Raw genomic sequence first — 17,782 nt, forward strand, 5'->3', positions numbered from 1 at the left:
TGGCTGCTCGGATGTCTTCCTTTGTAAAGTGTCTGTTCATGTTTTTTGCCCATTTTATAATGGGGTTGTTTGTTTTTTTCTTTTCAGTATGTTTGAGTTTCTTGTAGATCCAAGATGTTAAGCCTTTGTCAGACCTGGATCTGGCAAATACTTTTTCCCAGTCTGTACGCTGTCTCCCTGTTCTCTTGATGGTTTCTTTGGCTTTGCAGAATCTTGTCAGTTTAATGACGTCCCACTTGTCTATCTTCTCTCTTATGACTTGTGGGTTTCGGTTTTTGTTCAGGAATTGGATGCCAGTTCCGATTTCCATGAGGGTATGTCCTTCATTTCCTAAGGTTCTTATGGTTTGAGGTTTTACATTTAGGTCTCTGATCCATTTGGAGTTAATATTTGTGTATGGGAATAGATGGGGTCCTGTTTCAATCTTCTGCATGTGGTCAGCCAGTTTTCCCAGCACCATTTACTCTCTCCAGTGGTACGTGGTGAGGCTTTGTCAAAGATGAGTTGGTTGAGAAATTGAGGTTTCACTTCTGGAATCTCAATTCTATTCCATTGTTCTATATACCTGTTCCTATACCAGTACCAAGCTGTTTTGATGATTGTAACTTTATAGTAAAGTTTGAAGTCTGGTAATGTGATACTGCCTGTTTTTTTTTTTTTTTTTTGCTGAGAATTGTTCTGGCTATTCTTGGTCATTTGTGTTTCCATATGAATTCCTGTGTTGTTTTTTCTAGGTCTGAAAAGAATGTTGCTGGTAATTTGATGAGTATTGCATTGAATCTGTAGATTGCCCTAGGTAAGATGGACATCTTCACAACATTGATTCTTCCAACCCATAAGCATGGGATATTTTTCCACTTGTTTGTGTCATCTTTGATTTCTTTGAGCAGATTTTTGTAGTTTTAATTGTAAAGGTCTTTCATGTATCTGTGTAGGAAGATGTCAAGGTATTTCATTTTTTTTTGTGGCTACTGTGAATGGAATGGTACATTTTATTTGGTTTTCTGTTTGTTTATTATTGGTGTGAAGAAATGTGATTGTCTTTTGCACATTTATTTTATATCCTGAGACTTTGCCAAAGTCCTTTTTCAGTGTAAGGATGTTTTTGACAGATTCTCTTGCGTTTTCAAGGAACACAATCATGTCATCTGCAAAGAGAGATAACTTGACTTCCTCTTTTCCTATTTGGATACCCCTGATTTCTATCTCTTCTCTGATTGCTCTAGCCAGGACGTCCAATACTATATCGAACAGGAGGGGTAAGAGTGGGGATCCTTGTGCTTTTCCAGTTTAAGTGAAATGGTTCCAATTTTTGTGCATTTAGGAGTATGCTGGTTGTGGGTTTCTCGTAGTTGGCTTTTACTATTTTGAGGTATGTTACCCATATGCCTAGATGTTCGAGGGTTTTTATCAAGAAAGGGTGCTGGATTTTATGAAAAGTTTTCCTGCATCTAATGATATAATCATGTGGTTTTTTTTTTGTTTTGACATCTGTTGATGTATTTAATTACAGTTATGGTTTTACAAATGTTGAACCAGTCTTGCATCCCGAGGATGAAACCTACTTGGTCATAATGGATGATTTTTGAGATGCATTGTTGAATCTGGTTTGTTAGGATCTTGTTGAGAATTTTAGCATCTATGTTCATCAAAGATATTGGCTTGTAGTTCTCTTTCTTTGTGGGGTCTTTACTTGGCTTGGGTATCAATATGATAGCTTTGTAAAATGATTTAGGTAGAATTTGATCTTTCTCAATCGCTTGGAATACCTTCAGTAGGTTTGGTATCAGCTCCTCCTTAAATATCTTGTAGAATTCTGCTGGAAAGCCATCTGGACCAGGGCTTTTTTTTGGTAGGTAGATTTCTCATAATGTAGTCAATTTCCTTGATTGTTATTGGTCTATTTAGGTTCTCAATTTCTACTTGTTTCAACCTAGGCAGATTGTGTGATGTCATAAAGTCCTCCATTTCCTTAAGGTTTTCAAGTCTGTTTCCATACAAGTGTACATAGTAGTCTCTAATGATCTTTTGTATTTCTTCAGGGTCAGATGTGACTTCATCTTTTGTGTTTCTGATAGTGTTTATTTGGGATTTTTCTCTTTTTCTTGATCAGTCTAGCTAGGGGACCATTGATCTTGTTTATCCTTTCGAAGAACCGGCTTTTTGTTTCATTGATTTTTTTGTATTTCTTATTGTCTTCTATGTCCTGGATTTGGGCTTTTATTTTGGTGATCTGGATTCTTCTGCTGAAATTTGGTGGTCTTGCTTTTCCAGTTTCTCTAGGTGGCTTGTTAGGCTATTAATTTGTGATCATTCCACTTTCTTCATGGGTGTTTGTAGGGATATAAATTCTCCTCTTACTACAGCTTTCATGGCATCCCAAAGATTTGGTAAGATGTTTCTTTATTTTCATTTGTTTCAGGTATTTTTTAATCTCTGTTTTTATTTCATTGTTGATCCAGGAGTTGTTTGCCATCATGCTTTTTAGTGTCCATGTCTTTGAGGGTTTTGGGAGGACCTTGTTGGTGTTAATGTGTATTTTTATTCCACTGTGGTCCGAGAAGGTACATGGTAAAATTTCAGTCCTTTTGAATTTGCTTATACTTGACTTATGGCCTCGTATGTGGTCAATCTTAGAGTACGTTCCATGTGGTGAGGAATAGAATGTATATTCTATGGTCTTTGGATGGAGTATTCTTTAGGTATTAATTAAGTTCATTTGATCAAGAGTCACATTGAGATTTCGGATCTCATTGCTGATTTTTGTTCTTAATGATCTGTCTAGGATTGTGAGTGGGGTATTGAAGTCCCCAGCTATGATGGTGTTGGAGTTGATGTCCTTTTTTAGTTTACCCAGAAGCTGCTTTATGAAGTTGGTGCTCCTATGTTGGTTGCATATATGTTTAGGATGGATATTTCTTGTTGATGGATTGAATCTTTTATCATTATGTAGTGGCCTTCTGTATCTTTTTTGATTTTTGATAGCTTAAAGGGTATTTTGTTTGAGATTAAGATCATGACTCCTCCTTTTTTTGTTTTCCGTTCGCCTGAAAATTTGTTTCCCATCCTCTTACTTTGAGTCTGTGAGTGTCCTTTCTAGTGAGGTGAGTCTCTTGAAGGCAATAAATTGTTGCCTGGTGATATTTTATCCATTTTACATTCTATGTCTTTTCAGTGGTGCATTAGCCCATTTACATTCAAGCTAATTGTTGAAATGTGAGAGTTGATCCCTATCATTATGTTCTTTCAGAGTTGTTGTTCTTTCTGTTTGTGTGTTGTCTTTCCTTTGGTTCTGGGGTTGGTTCATGTGTGTTTTTAATCTTTTGCCTGTACTCTTGTGAAGAATGTTGTTGTTCTTTTTTCCTTTCCTTCTATGTTCAATACTTTCTTCGGTGTTTCTTACAGAGGTGGTCTGGTGGCAGCGTAGGTTCTTTGGGATTGGATATCTGGGAAAGATTTCAATTCTCCCTCACTGATGAAGTTTTGCTTGACTGGGTAGGTTATTCTCAGTTGAAATTGTTTATCTTTTAGAACTTTGACAATAGGGCTCCAATCTCTCCTAGCCTGGAGGGTTTCTGTAGATAAATCTGCTGGTATTTTTTTTTTTTTGAGTTGGAGTCTCATTCTGTCGCCCAGCCTGGAGTGCAGTGGTCACTCCTGGCCACTGCAGCCTTGACCTGCTAGGCTCTGGCGATCCTTCTGCCTCAGCCTTCTGAGTATCTGGAATGACAGGTATGCGCTACCATGCCCAGCTGATTTTTTGATTTATTGTGGAGATGAGGTCTCGCTTCCCAGGCAAATCTTGAACCTGTGGGCTCAGGCAATTCACGCACCTCAGCCTCCCAAAGGTGCAGGATTGCAGGCTGAGTCACCAAGCTCAGCTAAATCTGCTGCTATTCTAATTGGTCTTCCCTAGCAGGTAGTCTGACCTTTTTCTCTTGCTGCCTTTAGAATTTTTCTTTTATACCTACTTTGTTTAGGTGAATTATTATGTGTCTGGGAGTTGATCTCCTCATTTATTGTCTTGCAGGGGTTCTCTTAATCTCTTATGTTTGAATTTTTGCATCACTGATGACATGAGGGAAGTTCTCTTGAATGATTTCATGAAATTTTTTTCCAGTGTGGTTTCTGTTTCTCTCTCTGCCTCAAGAAGGCCAATTACTCTTATATTTGGTCTCTTGAAGTAATCATTCATTTCTTGAAGGTTTTTTCCAGTCTTTTTGAGCTTCTTTTCCATGTTTTTGACTGTTTTGGTTAGTTCTGTGTTTTGGTCTTAGAGCTCTAAGATTCTTTCTTCTGCTTGGCTAATTCTGCTTTCCATGCTTATTAGTTTGTTATTTATTTCCATCACAGCTCCTTCCTATTTTCCTCTTGTCTCTCTTCAATTTTTTTTATTCTCTCTATTATCGTCTTGATGTCTGGGTTTGTTTCATGTGACCAGTCATTTTGGGGGCTCTTCATTGTTTGTGTTCCAACGTCTGTTTTCTCAGTGTCTGATTTCCCAGGGGCCTGTGTGAGACCTATATTCTTCTTTTGGTTTTTCTTCATTTGTGCATTTTTTGTTGTTATTGTTGTTGTTTCTTCCCCTTCTCAACTTTTTCCTTCCCTCCACATCACCGTCTTCTTTAATTCTGTTATTCAGGGGTGGAGGGGTTGTTTTTACTTCTGTTTGTTCAATCTCCTATTCTTCTTTATGCATGTCCTTTTACTTTGTTCAATTCTGGAGTTGGATTGTAGGTTGGAAGTGGTCCTTTTTGCAGTTTTGAGATTTACTTAAGGGGGTGCTGTGATTCAAAATTTATTTGCAGGTCCTGGTATTTTCTGACAGGTGTTTGAATAATCTGAAACCCACTTCCCACTGCTTGGATTCTGCCCGTGCAGTGGGGTTGTAGGTTTACTCCCTGAAATAAAATGCGATTAACAAAGGGAAAAGAATGGAGCAGGAAGTGGGGGTAAGAGTGGGGTGGAGAGAGTGAGGAGTAAGGGTGAAAAACAGACAACTGTACCAACAAATGGAGAGAGAGACAAAATTGAAAGATATAAAAACAATAGACCACAGCTGCAAACTAACCAACTCCCATACAAAAAAAACTAAAACATACAATGTTACTAACATTAAAGTTTACCAACCTCCTTATTGTGTGCTATTCCTCTATACAAAGATATGGTTTACAGAAAGAAGAATAGAAGGGAAAAGAGGGAGGATAAAAGGGGGGAACAAAACAGAAGGAATAGAATCAAGTCAGTAGACTAACAGAACCAATCGAGCACACTCTGAGATTTTTTATTTAAGTCAAATGTCATTTCAGCTCTGATTTCTAGCTGTCTTTTCTGGCTGGTAAGTTTGTTCACAGTTAGGATCAGTTGCCCCTGGCCTGTTGTGAAGGGCAGTTCAGATCATCACTCAGTTCATGACTGCCCCATTCCCCACTCAGATCTGGCCTGTTTCTGTCAGGCTTCCATTTTCCCCCTTTTGGTGTTGTTACCTTGAATCACCAGCAGGTGGTGTTATCCCTCACTCCAGATGGTCTTTATCTCAGCTGCTCACCTGCCCCTAAGGGGAGGGAGATGTTGCCTCCAGGCACACAGGAGGAGACCCACGGCCTGGCTGGATGTCTCGGTGGTAGTAGACCTCAGTAGATCTTGCTCACAGGGCCTTCAAGGTCTGAAGTCATGGATCGCCTCAGGCATGGGCCATGTGATTTGTAATGGCTGCCTCAGAGGAGGCGGCAGCTGCCTCGCAGCAGGCAATAGCTGTGTTGGAGGAGGTGGTGGTCACGGCTCACCTCAGGCACTGGCCATGCAATGTGGAATGACCACTGGCTGCAGCGGCAGTGGCAGTCACAGTAGTTGCCCAGACTGCACTGATGCCTCAGCGAAATCTATGGGTGAGCTCTGTTTGAAAAGCAGGCTGCCGATGATGGGATCTGCAGCCTCCAGGGAGAGAACCAGAGTCTCTTTGCATTCTCCTTGGTGGAGAGTCTCACAGATCGAGCTGCTCCTTTGCCATCTTGCCGGAGGTCCCCCAATAGTATTTTCTTACAGCATTGCGATAAATGTTAGCGGTCCACTATATGAGTGAGAACATATGATACCCAGATCTTTGTTTCTATGAGAGATCACTCAGTATTATAGACTCTAGTTCCATCCAGGTTGCTGTGAAATTCATGATTTTGTTCTCTTTTATGGTTGCATAGTATTCCATTGTGCATATGTGGCACATTTTTTAAATCCAGTCCTCTTTTGATGGACAGCATGGTTGATTCCAGGTTCTTGCTATTGTGTACAATGCTGCAATAAACATATATGTGCAGGTATCTTTTTCATAGAGTAATTTGAGTTCTTCAGGGTATATTCCCAGTAGGGTGATTGCAGGGTCATATGGGAGGTCAATATTTAGAGCTTCTAGGAATCACCACAGTTTTCCACAGAGGTTGCACTTGTTTACACTCTGACCAACAGTGTAGAAGTGTTCCCTTTTCACCACATCCTCTTCAGAAACTTTTATTTTTTGAGTTATTGATAATTGTCATTCTGACTGGAGTTAGGTGGTATATCAGTGTGGTTTTGATTTGTATCTCCTTGATGATTAGTGAGGTTGAAAATTTTTCCATGTATCTGTTGGCTGACCACATGCAGAAGATTCAAACACGACCCCTCTCTATCCCTATACACAAAAATTAACTCTAAATGGATCAGAGACCTAAATGTAAAACCTCAAACCTTAAGAACCTTAAAAAGTGCAGGACACACCCTTATGAAAATTGGAACTGGCATCCAACTCCTGAACAAAACCTGAAACGCACAGGCCATAAGAGATATGTAGACTAGTGGGGCCTCTTTAAACAGACAAGTTTCTGCAAAGTCAAAGATACCATCAAGAGAACAGGGAAACAATTCACAGACTGGGAAAAAGTATTTGCCAATTCCATGTCTGACAAAGGACTAACATCTTGGATCTACAAGGAACTCAAACGTGCTGAGAAGAAAAAATCAAACTACCCCATTACAAAGTGGGCAAAGGATAGGAACAGACACTTCTCAAAGGAAGACATCCGAGCTGTCACCTATTATTGAACTTCTTCTAATCTGTCTTGAAGTATTATTACTTCCTTTCTTAGTAATCTAAAGCTTATGTCTTTATCAAAATATTAAACCTATACCAAAATCATTTTTCCTGCCTCCCCAATAGATTTGAAAGTCTCAAGGATAATAATAATTCCTTATTCCTTATGTGTCCTCAGAACTTCATATAATATTTAAATAAATTATATATAATCCCTTGATAAATAAATTGTTTTTGAGTTGGAGGTTCACTGTCACCCAAACTGGAGTGCAGTGGCCACTCCCGGCCACTGCAGGCTCTATCTGCTGGGCTCCAGTGATCCTTCTGCTCAGCGTTCCAAGTAGCTGGAGCTACAGGTATGTGCTACCACACCCAGCTAATTTTTGATTTACTGTAGAGATAAGGTCTCGCCAAGTTGCCCAGGCGGGTCTTGAACTCATGGGCTCAGGCAATTCTGTCACCTCTGCCGCTCAAAGCACGGGATTACAGGCTGATCCACTGAGTCTGGCCTTGATAAATAAATTAATGAAATAGTTTATTAATGATCTCAATTAGCTTATTTCACAGCAGCTTAAATTGCTATGTATCACTATGTGCCACTAAGTGAAACACACTTCTATGTTCCTCATAAATTTTATGTTTTGTAATTTTTTCTTCATCCTAAAACTAATACTGCATCCTCTCTAGGATGTAATCAAGACTTATCCTATGTCCCTGCCTTCCTCCTGGCCTTGGCCTCAATTTTTAATCTTTTTATTTTTCACTTTCCAGCTTTTCTTTCTGTCGTTTGATCAGAATTCCTATTTTCCATTATTAATAACTTGGGGATAAACAGATCACTAGCTCAAGGGAAACCTTAGCATTTTTTGACACACAAATAAATAACTTGGCTTTCACTGCTCTTCTCAATAATGGAAGTTAAGATCTCTAAATAAAAATTCAGATTTTACGTTTTTTAAAAATCAGAGTTCTAGTGTCCTGTGGCATTCCACTTTATTCATTCTCAGACACTTATAGACACTTCTGTTACTTTTTTTTAGGTGAAATTTGCCAAAACTGTTATCCCTGCCATGGTGCTTCAGGGTGTTTCATCTTCCAAGACCTCTCTAGAATAGAATAAAAAAATGGCATTACTTTGCACACAAAAGTTTTTTACCTGTGTCTCTTCTCCATGAGTTCATGTATTTAATCAATGAGTATCACCAATGATCTTTCCTTTTTACATTAGCCTTGAACTCCATCCCTTAGTTAGCAATTGAGATCCCCACCTCCACAGGGAGCTAATTACCATCTGGTGCCCAATACTTGGTCCTAATTTCCCAATTAGTAACTGGAACCATAATAATACAGTATGAGAATTTGTTGGTCAAAGAAAAGGCCCTTTCTAATACATTGTGGGGATTAGATGACTCTTCTTAGAAATTATCCGGGAACTTATTAAAGAGATTAAAACAGACATCAATGATACCACCTCCCTTGAGTTTTTCTACTTAATGCCTCCAAATTTTCATTCTGAAGTTAGAGAAAATATTCTTTTTTTAAGGCATTCCTATCTCTGAAAGCTAGAAGAGAGGAAAAAATATACAAAGAACATAGGACAGAATATTAGAATAGCAGCGACAGCATAAAATTTTTAGACCTATAAGAAATAGGCTTGCTTCTAAACTACAATGTGAATTTGGTAAACATGTGTTCAATAAATAATGAAAATTTATGTTATGGAGAAACATGTGACTGTGCTTTGGTGGAGGACTGAGCAGACACCATCAGCTTCCCCTATTTTAGGTTGCCTGTTAATTCATTCTTACAGTAAGCCCAGACACTTGGGCTGAAAATAGAGCAAATGCTAGAAAATTATGGATCGTTTTCTGAGGGGATCATGTGAGCTGCTCTTGTATGAGTCATGTCAGAGATGCTGCAAAAATAGAAAGTAGGAGAAAAGCCCAGGTTATTTACTGTGTTACTTTTGGTGACTTTTTTCTTCTTAAATTATATTAGAGATTGGAACAATGGCTAGATTTTCAGAAAATATTTTGCCAAGAGACTTAGCCAAAGGCTTCACCTTTCATTTATTTGCTGACCTATTTATTTATTAATTATTTTGAGTTAGAATCTCACTCTGTCACCCAGGTTGGAGTACAGTGGCATGCTCACGGCCACTGCAGCCTCAATCTGCTGAGCTCAGGGATCCTTCTGCTTTAGCCTCCCAAATAGCTGGAACTACATGCATGTGCCACCATGCCTAGATAGTTTTTAATTTATTTCAGAGATGAGGTGTCTCCCAGTTGCTGAAACTGGTCTCAAACCCCTGGACTCAGGCAATCCTCTTGCCTCCACCTGTCAAATTCCGAGATTACAGGCATGAGCCACCCATCCAACCAAGGCTTTACCTTTCTTTGAGACACGCAGGCAATTAAAGATAGCCACACTGAAGGTAGCTGCACCTCTACCAAGACACTGTCACATTTTTCTCCATAATCCAATTTTCTTTATTTATTGCTTTTTTTTTTAACACTTCTCACTTAGAAGTTTGGTAAATATACCCAATCCCCTCAAGTCTAGTTAGGAGAAGTGATTAGTCTGACCATAGATTTTAGCAAAAGTGATTCTGTGTCCATTTACAAACCTGGTTTCTAGAGTTTAGTAATTCAACTTTCTGAACTTTCACTTTTGTGCCCAGGCTACCATGTTTTGAGGAAACTCATGCAGCCCTTGAAGAATCCATGTGGTGGGAAACTAAGGTTCTGGTCAACAACCTCAACTGAGCAAAGAGTTAATAGCTAACATTAGCATACCAGGCAAATAAGTGAGCAATCTTGAAAGTGACTCCTTAAAGCCCAGTCGATCCATCCAAGATGATCTCACATAAAGCAGATTCAAACAGTACCCAGTGAGCCCTGCCAAAATTACATGTTGATGTGCAGAATAATTTTTGTTAAGTTAAGCAACTAAAGTTCTTGGTGGTTTGTTACTCAGCAATAAATAATGAGAACAGAATTAGTATCTAATTGGTAGTGCACTGTTAAAATCAAAACTTAAAACATTTGCCTTAATTTTGGAATTGGTGGCATGAAGAATCTCTAAGGGCTTGGGGAGTCTGTGACTGAAAGGTGGAAAGGTCAGCAGGCAACTGCTAATAAGAATTTGAAGAAAAAAATGCTATGAAAGGCAGGTAAAATGGGGATATTATTATCTTCAGTGAAAAGATTGGCAGCATGATCACATGCTATAGCCTGGAAAATAGAGTATTTACTTAGCAAATTCATTGTCTTCCTGGAAACATTTGTAAAAAGAGTATAGAAAATTCCAAACAATGATAAAATATAAGTCAGAACCAAGGATACTAGAGGTGGGAAAGAGTAGGGAGAACAAAGGAATAGAGAGGTTTGTTAAATGATACAAAAATTGATCTAGATAAAGTGTTAGTGTTCTATACCACTGTAGAATGATTATAGTTAACAATAATATAGTATATAATTTCAAAGAGCTAGAAAATGGATAGTAACATTCTCAACACAAAGAAATGATAAATGTTTCAGATAATGATATGCTAATTACCTGAATATGACTATATATATATTGAAACGTCACTGTGTATCTCATGAATACACACAACTATACTTTTCTGATTAAAAATAAATATATTTTTAAAAAGTAAGTTGCTTACACTTCTAAGAAGAATTTAGAAGAAATATAACAAATCCAGAACTTGCTGGGCTTAGAAATAAAGATGTTTCTCATTTACAATCTCTCTCAACAAAGACCCTGAAACTACAAACCCAAGGTACTACCACTGCCTCAAAATAAAGATCTCAAGAATGTGGCTATAAGACCTTTTGTTAGAACTCAGAAATATTTTATATTATGCTCATAAGGTTAAGTATCTTAAGGGTATACATTTTCTAAGTAAATGAAACATCTCTTTAAGAATCTTAGGGGAATGGTTTTACAGTAGCTTCACAAGTGGCCCATAATAAAAAAAAATGAGGATGAGGCTTTCATCTGATGGAATTAATTTATAAGTTGAAATCTAAAAAACTCACAAAAATTTTTCACAGCATTTTTTTCAATGTGTGCTAAATGGTACAGAGACAAGAAAGATAAACAGAACTTTGGATCTTCAATTTTCTTATATGAAGGTGAAGACTGGGAAAATTATTTATCTGCAAATAGTGTCTATGTTGTATAAATAAGGAAAGATGGTCAAGAGGTGTGGGAAAACCACACAGATTAAAACCAAGAGCTATAGAAATAATTCCCAGGAAACAAGACTGTATCCTAATCAAGGTACTGGCAACATGTGTAGAGCTGAATTTTAGAATTGCTGTGGACCAGTGACTGCCATGGCCTCATTCTTTCTCTTTTTAAAAGGAAGTATGTATTTCAGTTATCCTGTGCCTATCTCACCACTATATTTCTGGGCATAAGGAGCAGGCAATCTGTTGATGTTATGCCTTAGAAGACTAGCAGCTTCCACCATGTATTTTGGAACGTTTATTCCTTGAACCCAGTCATTATTCTGTGAGAAAGTCTAAGGAACTCTATGGCAAGGGTCACATGGAGAGGAAGTGACACTCACAATCTATAGCCCAGCTTAGCTCTAGGCCATCAGCCAGCACCATCTTGCTAGCCATGTGACTGATCCATCTTGGAAGTGGATTCTTCAATGTTAACTGAACAACCCATTTGACATTGTATGAGTCAGAGACAAGTCATCCTCTTAAGTCCTCCCAAATTTGAGATTTATGAGCCAAGTATTTTAAAAGACTAAGTTTTGGAGATATTGCTATACTTTCCTGTGTACTTTTACATGCTCTACTTAGGTAGTGCAATAATTTATACACTTAACATTAAGAGACACTTATTGGTTATCTACTGAATGTTATTATTGTATCTGGGATATAGAAGACATTGGGAGGAGTTAATATATGGATCTGATTAAATACTTCCTTTTCACATTATTAATCATCTGGTAAAGGAAACAAGATATAGACATAATCACCTTAATAAGTCAAAGTTTTGCAAGAAGTATAAATGAAACTTTCATTGCTATGGTGTTTGAAGAATGGAAATCAGAAAATATGTCATGGAATAAATGAAAATGGAAAAAAAATTGATGGTGGATAGGGCTTTACATTAGACAAAAGGAGATGATGGTCTTTCTGAATGATAATATTTTTGTTCCTAGGCCAGCACAAGATCATTCTTTATGAGAATCTCACCTTCTCGGTGACTCAGCCTGTAATCCTGCGCTTTGGGAGACTGAGGTGAGTGGATTGCCTGAGCCCACGGGTTCGAGACCTGCCTGGGCAACTTGGTGAGACCTCATGTCTACAATAAATAAAAAATTAGCCAGGTGTGGTAACGCATGCCTGTAGTTCCAGCTACTTGGAAGGCTGAGGTGGAAGGATCACCAGAGCCCAGCAGGTCGTGGCTGCGGTGGCCGGGAGTGGCCACTGCACTCCAGCCTGGGTGACAGAGCGAGACTCCAACTCAAAAAAAAAGAGAATCTCACCTTACAAGCCCTAAATAAATAAATATAATATCCAGTATGGCCAATTCTGGTTTACCTGCTAATAGCCTCTTATATAATGATTGCAATGTGACCATTCTTCTCTTACTGTAAATTATTGTTTTTTGTAGAAGTATTATTCCTCTAGCTATCATTATAATCTATTCTTAAAGATCATTTCAACTCTTTCATGTTTTTAGTAATAAAAAGGATACTCAGGAGACCCATACACCAAAAAGATAATAGAAAATTAGATTCATAAAGTAAATGGAAAAAAATATTAAATCACATTAATGTCAGGAGGTTGCAGAGAATGTTCTATACATTAGTGTTGAACACAAAACTCAGTAACTTTTATGAAGTTGCTTAAGATGTCAGGTGTAAGATAATATAGAATTTAGTTTTTCTAATGTCTACATACTCTATATTCAGAAACATTAAATTCTAGACTTCATGGTTGCACTTCCTAAATTTCTAATAAATGTGACATAAAATAGCACTACTCCAGCAAATTGTACATGCTATCTTAACCAGGATAACTTCTCTGTTTACCTAATGGTAAGTTTTTCCGAAAGTCAGTGTTAAAAAGGAGGTTAAGTCCATTAAGGAGATCTAGGAAGTAGCAACAAGAATGACAATTAATTTCTCCTGCCTTTATATTGAAATTATAGACAATGTAAAATCTGTGACATGAGAATGAAAATAATCTTTGAATCAATTAAAAAGGCACATTATAACAAAGTGTTACAAGTAAAAAAAAAGATAAAAAAATAAATAAATAAAGTTAAATGACTTAGATGAGTTTGACCTTGCAAAAGGACTCTTATAAATTGGGTCCATGGGTGGACTTTATATATTCTGTAAACTCTTAGATTATAAGCAAGACTTTTTCCCCATATGCTCATCTGGACAGTTTCATGTATTAGGTACATAGCTTTCAACAGATTTCCAAAACACTGTGTGCTACAATATGTGACCTAGAATGTTTACGATTATCATCAATGTTCATCCATGGTCAGGTTAGCTATTTTGACTCTTTAGATAGACAGTCATTTACTGAACTCAATAGTTACCAATAAAAATATCTTAACAGTTTATTAGTGTCACATGGTATCAAAAAATTAAGTTTTTCTGCTTATTTTTAATAGAAACACAAAAGCTGAGGGAAGAAATTGTGCAAGCTACTCCCCAAAAATAAAAGATAAAAAAGAGAGAGGAAATATGGTTTTTGGAGGAAGCTGTTGGATTTCCTGATGTTGTATCTCCTCTTGAGAGTAGAAACTACTTCAAGACTTTGATACATAAATCCTGAAGGTAAAGGGAAAAAGAGGATTGTTATAAGTCTACCTGAGAAATCTGGATGTAGGACCCTGGTGTTATTGGCCTGAAATACCAGAGCATAAAGATATCTGCACTTCAACTGACTGTGGGTAGCAAGGTTGTTCAAAATTTTCTTTTGAATCAGACAGTGGCCATTTGGGAGAAAGTCATTCTGGAATTCCTTAAAAATAACTTAGTTCAATAAAACCTACAGAAGACATGTGACTCAGAACAATACTCAACTTTCAGATTTGAAAGGAAAATTCGCAAGCTGTTGACCAGAGACACCTTCAATCTTATTACAAGAAATGTAGCAGAAATTCCTGGTGAGGAGTTACTCCAACAACCACAAAAGCTCCCCTACATCTGAGAGCACCACTGTCAAAGTGTAACAGTAGCAGTCAAGTAAGAAGGTCCCTCCATTTGTGCCTCTCTTCCCAATGTAATTCCTGAGGACTCAGTCACTGAAATAAGCAGAAAAAGAAATGGTTGCTAACAGAGCTAATATATGTCAACTTCCATTGGCCTCAATGAATGGTTCCCAACTCAGAGTTTAGCACATCAAAAAGGAAGACAAATTATCTTAAATAAAGTTTAGACATTTAACTATTGCAGTGGACTGGGTGTTTAAATTTGAAGAGCATCTGAGATTCCATGTGAGAAGCTGAAAAATGCTAGTCTGTAAGTTGGTTTCAAAGAAATTATGTGGAGAAAAATATATTTCATGACGTGTATCTTAATGAGTCCTATATTTCAATGGATTTCTTCCAGACATAATATGCATGTGATAAAAATTACATTATTTATTATGAAATTAAAATAGATCTTTCAATCATAGTTTTAGAAATTCTTTTTGCCTAACACTTTTTTGATAGCAAGTTGGACATCCTTGTTTCTGAGGCTATATACCATGGGGTTTAGTAGTGGAGTGACAATGGTGTACATCATTGTAACCAGCCTGTCCTTGTTGAACATATAGTTTGCTGTAGGCCCTCAGGTAGATGAAGGAAGCACAACCATAATGAACTGCCCTCTGAGTGTATCTTCAGGATAGTCCTTAGAATACAGAGATAAGAAATACATATAAAGAAAAAGGGAACCACAAATACAAGAACCCCACAGATAAATATGACAAATTCATTAACATCTGTATTGGTACAAGCCAGACGAATGATTGGAGAGATGTCACGGAAGTAATGATTGACCTTGTTGCCACTACAAAAAGGGAGGCTGAAAACTAAACTTACTACTGTAAGGGAGGCCAAGAAACTTCCAATCCCACAGACAGTTGCCAGTTTTCCACACACCTGCCAACTCATAAGAATGGGGTAATGCCGAGGGTGACAAATGGCAGCATAGTGATCATAACCCATCACACCCAATAGCAGGCAGTTAGTGATAGCAAAACGAAGAAAGAAAAATATTTGAGTGACACAACACATGAAGGAGATTGTCCTGGCCACCGAAAGTAGACTGATGATCATCTTGGGTAGGACAACAAAGGTGTAGAAAGTCTCAGATGTTGAGAGAACGCCAAGAAAGGAGTACATTGGTGTGTGGAGGCTTTGATCCAGATGGATGACACTGATAATAGTGACATTTCCACTAAGAATGACTAGATACAGAAAAAGAAACACCACAAAGAGGTCAAACTGAATTTGACCAAGGCTTGAAAATCCCAGTGACAGGAACTCAGTGACCATGGTGAGTTTTTCTGCCAAGACCTGCAGAGAAGGGAGAAAGTAAAACATATTCAGAAACTTGGGCATAAGAATCTGGAGTATGCATGCCTGTGTTCCTTTCTGGAGGTGCCAAAGAAAAATCTTGACACCTAAAAGGAAGTGCCTTTTAATTGCCTTTTCTAGTTTCCAGAGACTCTACACTTTCAGTGGTTCATGCTCTCTTTCTTCCATCTTCAAAGTCAACAAAGTTATATCTCTTATCTGAATTTCTGATTCTCTCTTTCACTTTTAAGAACACATGTTTATATTGGGCCCACCAGAATAATACAGGATAATCTCTCTATTTTAAGTCAGCAGATTCCTTCTGCAAACTTAACTTCCTTTTTTGCAGGTGTTAGAACATGAGCACCTTGGGGGATTTATTTTTGCCTACTAGGAATTGAAAAAAATGATATTAAGAAAAGAATTTCATTTGCAACAGCATAAAAATATTTAGTACCAGATTTAAGAAAAAAGTGCAAAGCATACACAGAAAACTACCAATTATTGGTGAGAAAAATCAAAGAAAATTTGAGTAAATGAAGAACATTCATACTCAAATTGAAAGACTCAATACAATAAAGAGGCAATTCTAACAAAACTGGTCTTTATAGTCAAGATAATTCCTATCAAATCCCAGAATCTTTTGTTTTAATAACAACGGATGGAGGATTTAGTCTTTCTGATTTCAAAACTTACTCTGATTTCAAAGCTTACACATATAGGTCAATTGACAAGACTGGGAAGACAAAAATTAAACACTTCAAAAGGTATCATTATGAAAATAAAGAGGAACACCACAGATTGAAAAAATATAGTTGCAAAACATATATTTAATAAGGGATTTGTATCCAAAATATATAATTATCTCTTAAATTTAAGTAATAAACATAACACCTAACTGAAAAAAAATTGGCAAAATGTTTGAACAGACATTTCACTAAACTGTATAAATGGATAAAAATCATATGAAAAGACACTCAACATTATTAATAATTGGGAAGCTGTAAATTAAAAACACAATGAAATGACTACTTGCATGCACTAGAATGAGCCTAAAAGTTTGACACTAAAAGCTGCTGGTAAGAATGCAGAGAAACTGAAACCTTCACACATTGCTGGTAGAAATGTAAAATTATGCAGTCACTTTGGAAAATAGTTTGGCAGTTTCTTGAAATGGTAAACATAAACTTATCATTATGACATAGCAATTTCATTCTTAGGCTTCTACTAAAGAGAAATGAAGCCTATTCATACAAAGATTTTTCAGTGATTAGTCATACTACCATTATCCATAATAACCAAAAATAAAGAAATTATACAAATGTCTATCAATTTATGAATGGATAAACAAAATTTGATATAGTCATAAAGTTGAATAGTATTCAGCAATAAAAAGAAATGAACTATTGTTGCATACCACAATATAAATTGTATTTGAATCACAGTACTAAGTTAATGTGGCCAAGTGTTAAAGACTATACATTGCAAGTGCTATTTATAGAAAATGTCAAGGAAAGAATAATCTACACAAAAAGTGATTAGCTCTAACCTCAAACTAGACACATACATGGATGTACCATCAACAGGATAAAGATAACCTTTTTTTAGCTAGAAAGATAAATGTATTAAAGAGAGGATACATTGTGAAGAGCACAATAGGCAGGACAGCAGTAAGGTGTCTACTGTCAAGATATCTATTAATTAAATTTTTAAACTGGATTGTGGTGATAATTATACAACTATATCCATTGTAAAATCAAAATAAGTAAATTATATACTATATTAAGCTATTTTAAGACATTATTTATGAAGAAAAGTATACATATGAATAATATATAATAAATATAAATTATATATAATTAAAATATGCTATATATGTAAAATGAATATTTCAGCTTGATGGTTTAATATTTTGTGTATGTGTCTATTTTAGTTGCTAAAGACCTTGGAGCATGGTGATGCATTTCAGTCCTTCTCTAGAATCCTTAAGTGTTTCTGGAACACATCACAAATCTTCAAAAATTGTTGGTAAAAGTAATTGTAAATTATGAATTTACAATTCACACTCAGTCTGATAACTTAAAATTCACATTGCTAATAACGCCAACTATATTTCTGACCCTCAATTAACATAGCCATACATACATACAACAAAGAAGA

At 36.8% G+C, this 17,782-nt stretch overlaps 1 pseudogene; it reads right to left on the bottom strand.

Annotated features, from left to right (window-relative positions):
- Positions 1-14,738: 14,738 nt before the first annotated feature.
- Positions 14,739-15,700, bottom strand: LOC110595739 (annotated as a pseudogene).
- Positions 15,701-17,782: the final 2,082 nt, after the last annotated feature.

The sequence above is a fragment of the Carlito syrichta genome, unplaced genomic scaffold, assembly GCF_000164805.1.
Source record: "Carlito syrichta isolate Samal-C Ts95f unplaced genomic scaffold, Tarsius_syrichta-2.0.1 Scaffold303893, whole genome shotgun sequence".
Taxonomy (NCBI): domain Eukaryota; kingdom Metazoa; phylum Chordata; class Mammalia; order Primates; family Tarsiidae; genus Carlito; species Carlito syrichta.